The following is a 9,619-nucleotide window of genomic DNA, read 5'->3' as shown; positions in this document are numbered from 1 at the left end:
AAGGAGAAATGTGATAATAAATGTGAATTACAATTGATCATTTATTATTAAAAAAAAACTTGGGCAAGATGCAGCTCCGTTCAGGATATTTCCTAACATCTATAGGGTAAGATGGCAGCAAATATGAAGCGTAATCTTTAGCTCAAGGTACATGTGAAAATAAAAACAGAAAAAAAACCCATAGTGCAATAATACTAGAATAATATATGAAAGTGCTAGTAATGACTGTAGATGTTCAACCTGGGTTAAAACGCGAGGTGTACCTGGACTGCTGTGACCTCTCCTCTCTCTACATTGTTACACTAACGCAACCTGCCCCGCTTCCATGGGTGATGTAATGGGCTGGCGGCACACGCAGATGGGAGCTGCGGGAGACTAGTGCTAAAGACTGGAGTCTCCGGTCGACTATACCCATGGACCCAGAGTGGTCAAATTGCTTTTATGTGTCAGGGAGCATTTCAGTTTGGTCGTACATGACTCTATTTTGCATTTTACATAAAGCTGCATTTGCCTTTCTCTTTCCTTTTCATATCACGGATTTCTGAAACGTAATGCAGCATACCTCTGCAGCACATGTCCCCCACCCACCCCCTGGGAGATTTAGTCATGGCCATTGCTATGGGTAGTGCTGGTTCCTACAAGCTCATATTGAACCCCCGTAATAACCACAACATATATATATATATTATATGCAAAACCACAAACATAAACGCATCAAAACCAATAAGCTATAAATATGATCGCAAACCACAAATAAAGGTAAGTGGTGTTGCTATGGGAACAAAGATATGTAAACACACAAAAAGACAGAGAAATCCCAGAACAAGCACTCGGATCATGTAGAATAGTTGAATCAAAAAAGGTTTATTAATCATGGACTAGAAAAACAAATCAAACACAATTAAAAAGACATACATATTAAAGCAATGACAGACGGGGAAGACACAGTCAAAAGCTCATATCCCAATAATGCTGTGTGCACAGTCCCTCACAAAGGTGGAAACCCAGATGTAAAAAAGGTTCGGAGAGGAGGATCCTAACATTCACAGTGGGAATCAGAAAGATCCCACTAAGAATCATGACCGGCCGGTCCCCACATACGTGTTCCTAACTGATTTGGAGGGTGGCTCCTCCTTCCCAAGTTTGAAGCTCACCCCTCCCACTTTTAAATGGTTAAAAGCTCACAACATCTCACCTTCCACACTCATGTGAACTTGCAGGCAGTTTGATTGCGACAAATCTAATACAGAGTGCTTTTCCTGTTTCATGTTCTGTCTCTGGTTTGAAATGTAGTGCTGGTTACCTGTATGGCACAGAAGAGCTGAGGTACCCGCGATGGTGTGGGGGAAGACAGGCAGACTATTAGGGATTCCTCTGGGTCTTCTTCTTGGTGACAGTGCCTTCAGGTAGAGGGGGTTTAGCAAGGCTGAAGGCGGTCCCCGCTATGACAGTCCTTACTCACAATACTCCCTCCACACAGACTGCTGCAGAATCAGGAGTATAAATGAGGATGATCTTTATTATAGCAGCCACTGCGATGTTGCTACAGCGAATGCTTTAGTTGATAAGGTAGATCACTGGCATTTGGATGTTACTGGCCTGCTGGTGATAGTGAGGCCTCTCTGGATTAGGTTAGTGCCTCAGCCCATGAGGGACTGAGCACATGTTCTCTCCCAGCCGGGAGGAGAGCTCAGAGCTCCTACTCCATGAGGAGATAGTTGGAACCCCAATCACAGACTGAAGGAGCCACCCCTAGGGGGCTGAACTTCATACTATAATTTAGGCACTTCCTTCCAGTAGCTCGAAGAGGGAGGGCCCAGCACATGCACCACCTCTTCTGTCACTCAGGAAGTCAGCATGAGGATGCGGAAAACCCCATACCTGTCATTGTCTGTGTCTTACTAGAACTTAAAATACAGGATAAGTAGAGAGCTAGCTGGACCAGCCTCCGCTATACCTCATAGATCCACTTGGAGATATCACTTTGTGATAAAAATGCTTGTTTTTAGCTCACATCATGTGAGTTGAACATCTTTACTAGCACTATTATTTATTTTTCTAACATTATTGCACTGTTTTTTATTCTATTTATATTTTCACATGTACTGTACCTTGAACTAAAGTTTGCGTTTCGTATTTGCTGCCAAATTATGGGGCTAGAAGACACCTGCTACCGACCATTTACTGGTATCTTCTAGTGCTAAAAAGTATCTTATGGCAGAAGACTGCTTAGTCAATATGATGCCATTTTCAATCCAGATGCTATCGGTAATGTTAATGGAGCTGTTCCTTGTATACCATTGTAGTGTATACTGCTTTATTCATTGGGCCTTTTGTTATTGCATCTGCTACCAGTCAAACACAAAGAAAATATATTATCCTTGTCTATGTAAAAGACATGCTGTTTTGCTGGCGCAGAAATAAAGGGAGTATGTACAGTATTAAGCATCACAACTGGTACAAATTCAGAGCATTTTCTCAAAACATTGCACCATTTTGACCTGTTGTCACTTTGTGTCACTTTGCGTCACTTTTGTAAAGCATTAAGATGCTTTGCATATGTTTTTCTCCAATTGCGTCAGCAAGCAATTTGTGGAGTTGTTGTGGAGCAGTAAGCAGAGGAGTTAACTTTAAGCAATAGCGTAATGTAATGTCTCAAAGCTTGTAGCAGTAGACTATACTGTAATGGTGCAGAGTTGTGTACATTCAGTCTGCCCTGAGTTTGCATTAACCTCTTATACCCAGCGTCAGATGTAAGAAGCTCAAAACACCAGTTTCTAAACTCTCTGTGTAACATTTACTGTATGGGGGGAAGTTAGAGGAAAAGTAAAGTACAGTAAATAAAAAGATCACATGTCTCAGTATAGGGATTCTGGGGAATTCTCAGTACATGTCTGCAAGGGATTCTGGGAAATGGCATGCGAATGAGCACACAGTGTCACTCTCATCCATTTTAACATAGAACCCTATAAGCGTATGCCTGCAGCATTACACAGCTTTTCAGCACAGCCTGGGTTAAGAAGTGCATGGCCAGTAAACAAACTTACAGACAGCTGTTTCAACCTTTTGTGTCTAATCAGTGCAAGGTTGGTTGGTGACTATGCAGTGTGAAGGTGATACGTGGGTACAGCCATATGTAACCCATATTTCACCCAACCCGGTCTCAGATCAGACCCCTAGGGTGTAGTGAGGGCTGTCTACATGTCTTATGGTGGTGCATACCTGTGAGGAACAGGAGGGCCTGAGTCTCCCGCGATGGTATGGCGGACAACAGGGACAGGCTTCTGGGGTTACTGCCTTCATCTTCTAGCAACGGTGCAGCGCCTCCATCCCTGGTAAGCCCTATTAGGATAGGATGAAATCCTTCCAGAGAGCCCTGGTCTCAGGGCGAGAGATTTCAGTCTCCCTCAAGTCTCTTAAAAGCAGCAATGTCTCTATATTGTACACAGCTCTCAGCAGCAGCAGATCATACACAATGGTCTCCTCCTCCTTCTCCTCCAGACTGTACCCCTTCAGGATGGGCTGTCTGGGGCTCTCACTCTCCCCGCCACCACCCCAAGGTGCAGACCCTCAGGGTGGGTGCTAGCTCTCCCTCACCCTATTGGCAGGGTGAGGGGCATTGGTCCACCATTGTTCTATCAACTCTACTCAGGCTGGTCTGAGCTCCTCCACATGTAGGGCCTGTCTCTCCTAGAACTCATTCATCCTGATCCCAGGACAGAACTCTTCCTTCTCGCTCCCAAGACAGAACTCACTCTAACAACTACTGCCACTGACAGGATCAGGCAACTAACTTTAGACAGCCCCACCCCTCGTGATGTCAGCAGGGGCCTCCCCTGTGTTTCTTGCCTTCCACACAGAGTCAGGGAGCCTACCTCCACCAATCAAGGTAGGGCTTGAAGCGGGGGAAACCCATGATAACTACTGGCGGCCTGCCCTTAGCAGGACTTACACCAGTAGGAGGATAGATATATAGCCCAAATTCTTACAGGGCTACACATACATTAAAAATGTGTGGTGGGTAAACAATGCCAAAACCCTCCACCCTATGGTATACAGAAAATAAAACTATCACTTGTGAGCACATTCACATGTCTCAGACAGGTCTGCAACCCCTGCTGTTCACCCATTATCTCTTAGCATACAATGCTTCCACTGCATCCAGGAAATCAAGGGAAATAAAAAAAAAGACCAGTCAAGGTCAATAGAAAAGCATAATGTAGCATACAGTACATCATATATAGTGTTGACTGACAGAACAAAAACAAGTATTTAATGCTACAGTGCACATGTGCCAATTTTAATTTTGAAGCCAATTTGCAGAAAAATCTCTGGATAATTATTCTAGCAAGAACTAATATACCTAAAATAATTCTAGCAAAAATTTACATATTGCAGTGAGACATCTGAGGAAAACCAGATTATTATTCATAACAAATGTGGATGTGTGGACTGCCCCTCTCTCTCTCTTTTTATTTTTTGCTGCGGTGCCAGGCAAAGCAAATATAACTGGTGTCTAAGAGGAAATAGACATATGAGGACAATGTAAAGGGTAATATTGTACATGTCTTATAAAAAAAAACACTTTAAGGTATTGCTATGAGTTGCAGTGATAGAATAACACAGTGTTTACTTATTGGTATGTACTATAAGTCTTGGCCTAGTTAAAGATGGCAATGCCACTTCTAATTAAGTAATTAAGCATTATTTGAAAGTAATTAATTCAGCTTATAGTGTAATTTTAGTTAGTATGGAATAATTTAAAGATTTTTAATGAGTATATGCATTACAGTATGATGCAGAGTTGCAGTACATGGTAAAACGGCTCAAACTTGTAAAGTAGTGTTAGTACAGGTACTTTTCGTGCGGAAATTATGTTGACGTTCAGTGTTTGTAGCTTCCATCCAGAATTGGTGTCTTTGGTGAAGTCTGAGGATGCAGGAACATTTCATGGGACACACACATTCTATTTTATACACTGGCGACACACTTTATTCGAGCTCGGCTAGTCCCACGAATTCGGGTATACCCGGGTGTATTGAGGTTTGTGACTGTTTTCTGCCCGAGTGCATTGAGGTATTTTCCAGGCAGGGATTGAAGCATTTTATTCCCGCTGGCTGCAATACTGCACAGTATATATATATATATACTGCATTACAATTCATGAATTTATGCCATCTGGTAGACACGCGAAGCATTGCAGCCTATTAAATCCTAATCATTATCATTTAACAGATCAGCCGCCCGTCAGCCAGGCATGAACCCAGGCTGGGAAGTCAAACGCAACGGGGCTTGTCAGAGGTGCGGAGCGGCGCATTCCAGGTATCTGCCAGGTACATACTGGGTATTTGCTCGAATAAAGTGTGTCGGTGAAGTAGGACTACTTGCTCATCATACAATTGTAACATAGCCTGCCGGCAGTTACTTTTTTTTCTGGGCCTTTCCTCTGTCAGTCCTGTTAGCGCATGCAGTGGAAAGGTTAATTACTTTCTTAGGTCTGTGTGTGTGTATTCCAGCCTTGAATACTGTATCAGTATTTAAGGGCAGGCCTAGCAACTCTGAGGATGTCAATCTGAGGGGTGGATATTGGTTGGAACGCCCTCTGGTGTGTGTGGGCCAATCTGTATCCGGCTCTAGCTTGCTATGAGTCAGAGTCAGAGACACTCCTCAAAGATATCCAAATTGGGACATCCTCCCAAATTGTTAGTTAGTTCAGTTAAGTTGGGAGTTAGAGAGTGAGCAGAGAGAAGAAAAGAGTTCTCTCCCTCCCACCCATGCTGGATTGGGAGGGAAGGGAAATGATGCTGCATAAGTCAGGGACCTGATTTAGTTAGATGGAGGAAAAGAATCAGATGATGAGAAGCCTGTGATCCTGTTATTCTCTATGCTGTATACCTGCTGGCAATAAAGAACAAAAAAGACAAGCTGCGTGTGTGTTCCTGTCTCTGTGATGGAGTGTCAGTGGGGGTCCATCCCCTGAATATCTACAGGGGATCCTTGCTGGCTGGAGGCACTGCACCAGAGAAAGACCAAGGTAGCCTGTCCCTCCTGTCCCGGTCCTGGCTCTCCCCACACCACCTCGGAGCCCTCAACCCTCCTGTTCACCAACAGTTTACAGCCCAAACCCATATGCAGTACCCAGAAAGGAGCCTACCCCCAATCTCACTTATGTTATGGTAAAAGGGCTACACAATATATTCCCTATTTCTTCAATATTCTGTTATTGCACGTTAGCGGCCCCGTCACTTCTTTCTATTTTTATTATGGGATTTATTTATTTATATATATATACATATATTTATTTTTTAATGTTTTTTTTTCCCATTGCTTTTAAGGGGTGGTGACGGGGGTAGTTGCCAGGGGTGGGTGGTTAGAATGTGGTGGTAGGGGTTAAGCCCTTGGTTACCTTAGCGGTTAGGAAAGCATTGTATGGCAATGCTTTACTAGCCACCAAGATAGCTCAGGGTGGAAAGTAGTTACATTTATTTTATTGTATTAACCTTGGTATACCTTGGTAACCACAGGCATGAAAGGGGTTACTGTTATATCTATCATAGGGTTCTGTATTTATAGATATTTGTCAAGATTCCCTCGTGCAATACTCTCTGTAGGAGCGCACAGAAGAGTTAAGTTCAGGCCCAGGGCTGGGACGAACTAGAATCGACCATGAGGGCAATGGCCATCTTAGCTTAGGTCATACTGTATAAACCCCACCCAGCCTGATACAGTAGTTGTTGCTTGTCAACTTTTTTTGTTCCAGGGCAGCAGCCTGGCCATTCTCTTGCTCCCTGCTCTTCTTTAATTTCCCTGGCTACCAATATTTGTATCTAGCTCTGCAGACTTTCCAGGAATCTTTTATTTGCCTTCTGTTTCCCCTTGAATTTCTTGCCTCCTGCTCTTTTATCTTTCCCTGGCTACCATTGCTTTTACATGTAGCTCTGCTGACCGTGCAGACACCTTTTTGTTTTTGCCTTTTGTGTTACTTCCTTGGTGTGAGCATTAAAAACAATCAATTTAACTTATTCTAGTCTCTTGTTGTTTTTGGGGTTCCATGTTACTTCTGGGGGTTCCATACCCCTAATAGATTGACAAGTCCAAGTAATCAAGTAATTAGTCCCTCCTAGGTAAAGGGAACCAACCGAGATAACGCTGGCTATCTATCCAAAACCTTGCAAGACATGGAGGGAGAGTTGTCTGAAACCTTGCGAGACATGCCGGGAAACGATCAGCATCCAGAGTAGCTATAGCGAAGTTAACTGCAAGATTGGATAGTTTGTGTTTGTGCTTTCTCCACGTTTAGTCCTTGGGAGCCTCCTTGCCCTCAAGTGTCCAGGGGGGCACCAGCCATTCTGCATTGCTGTCCCACTACTATCCTTTTAGCATCACAAAAATGGTTTTGCGGAAATCTCCAGAAGTATCAGATTTTTTTGACCCAGTGTCAATTTCATTTTTTTGAGACAGGCTTTTCCTGACCCCAATAAAAAATAGTGTTTATTATATCCTATTTGGGAGAGCTGCCACCACATAGACTATCCCATTAATTAAATAATTTAGACAGCCTACTGCTATACAATCTAGATCAGTTTAAAGCAGAGTTCCAGCGCATATTTGATAGATGAACTATTGCTCAATCAGTAGATAACTACTGTAGCTTCTGGACCTTCAGCAGGGCAACAAAGTCATATTGGCATATATTACCAAAGTGAGGGAATCATATGGTACCTGAGTGGTTTTGCTTTCCTCTCTTTAAGGAGATGTCATATAATCCACAAAAAGGAAGGCATCACATGGTACATCCACCAATCCGATTAGTATGTCTGCTAAAAACAAACAAAAATAAAAATGTATATCTTTTATTCTATACGTATTATTTATTAATCAATACTTCCAACTTTTGCTACTGTAGGCTTGCTCTTCTTTTCATACTGTTTTAAATTTATGCGCATGCGTGTATGTCTCATTGGAAGATTTTTCTAATTGAACGCTTCCAACCACGAGCGTCAGGTGAAAATTTGTAAAAATCGTATTCTAAATGAAATATTCATATATTTCGGCTACAGTCGCCATGTTATCTGCTGCAGCATTAATTGCAGAAAATATTAAAAATGCATAACTACAGTCAGTTTTTTTATACATGTACGGTATACACATGGTGTACAGTCCAGCCAGCAAGTGTGCAAGGATACTGTAGGAATGTAGAAAAAAACACACAGCTTTGAGTTTTATAAGTTTTTATTATGAAGCGCCTAAATTTGATAACATCTTCAAGGTCGAATCACAATGGACCACTGTGGTAGACTTGGTTTTTATCTGGTTTTAAACACCTTCAAATTGACACAGTAGCACAGACAGAACTGTACACATTACAATTCATTAATTTTTGCCGAATGGTGAATACGCGAAGAATTGAACCCAAAGATATCCAAAACCATTAAATTAAAACAGATCAACAGCGGTAAACCGCGGGGAAAACCTGGCCGTGTGAGGGCGTTTTGAACGCGGGAATGCGGCGTGAATACTGAGTGGGATACAGCAGAGCACACAAAAAAGGATTCGGATTTGTTAAAATAATGGCCGCTGCATCTGTACTCTTTGATAAAGCACTGTTAAGGTGTGAGACACGTTAGAGGTTCAACCTCCTCCATTTTTGTATGACGTGTCAATTACACTTGTTTTTTTTTTGTTTTTTTTAGCTATTTCCAGCCCTTTTATTCACCTAGTATAAAGAATATGCTCCATTATGATGTCACTCAGCCCCTTTATTAACTGCATCGTTCAGCCCCCCTTGCAGCAGGATAGGATAAGTGCTTGAGACTACGTGTGCTGGGTTATACCCTGTGGTTTGATTCTATCTTACTATATATTTGTGAAATCACTGTATGTCTGCGTCCCAAGGGTCAATCGCATTGGACCTTGGGCCTGTCACTCCTGCTCAGGCCATGCCCGCCCCCGCACACCTCTCATTGGCCTACGTCCCACCCCTCACTGACTCTCATTGGCCTGCGTCCAATGCCCGCCCCCGCACACCTCTCATTGGCCTGCGTCCCACCCCTCACTGACTCTCATTGGCCTGCTTTTCACAGCTATCAAAACCTTCACGTCTGCTACCACAGACTGCCGAATCAGGTACAGCAGTGTTTCCCAAACTGTGCGCCGCGGCGCCCTGGTGCGCCGCGGCTTGGCTAGAGGGGCGCCGCGATCAGGGCCGCCAGCAGCGGGAAACAAGGGCTGCTAGCTCATTTAAAAAAAAAAAAAAAACCTCTGAGGGGAAGCAGAGGAGCGGTCACGTGACCGCTCCCATCCAATGGGGCTGCAGCCTGCCCGGCATTGCAACTGCAGAGCCACCAGACAGCACCAAGGTAGGTGTGTGTGTGTGTGTGTGTGTGTGTGTGTGTGTGTGTGTGTGTGTGTGTGTGTGAGAAAAACGGGCTGCAGGGTGTGTGTGTGTGTGTGTGTGTGTGTGTGTGTGTGTGTGTGTGTGTGTGTGTGTGTGTGTGTGTGTGTGAAAAACGGGCTGCAGGGTGTGTTTGTGTGTGTGTATATATGTGTGTGTGTGTGTGTGTGTGTGTGTGTGTGTGTGTGTGTGTGTGTGTGTGTGTGTATATATGTATATATGTGT

The sequence above is a fragment of the Ascaphus truei genome, chromosome 2 (assembly GCF_040206685.1).
Source record: "Ascaphus truei isolate aAscTru1 chromosome 2, aAscTru1.hap1, whole genome shotgun sequence".
Classification (NCBI taxonomy): domain Eukaryota; kingdom Metazoa; phylum Chordata; class Amphibia; order Anura; family Ascaphidae; genus Ascaphus; species Ascaphus truei.
This window is presented reverse-complemented; position numbering follows the sequence as displayed.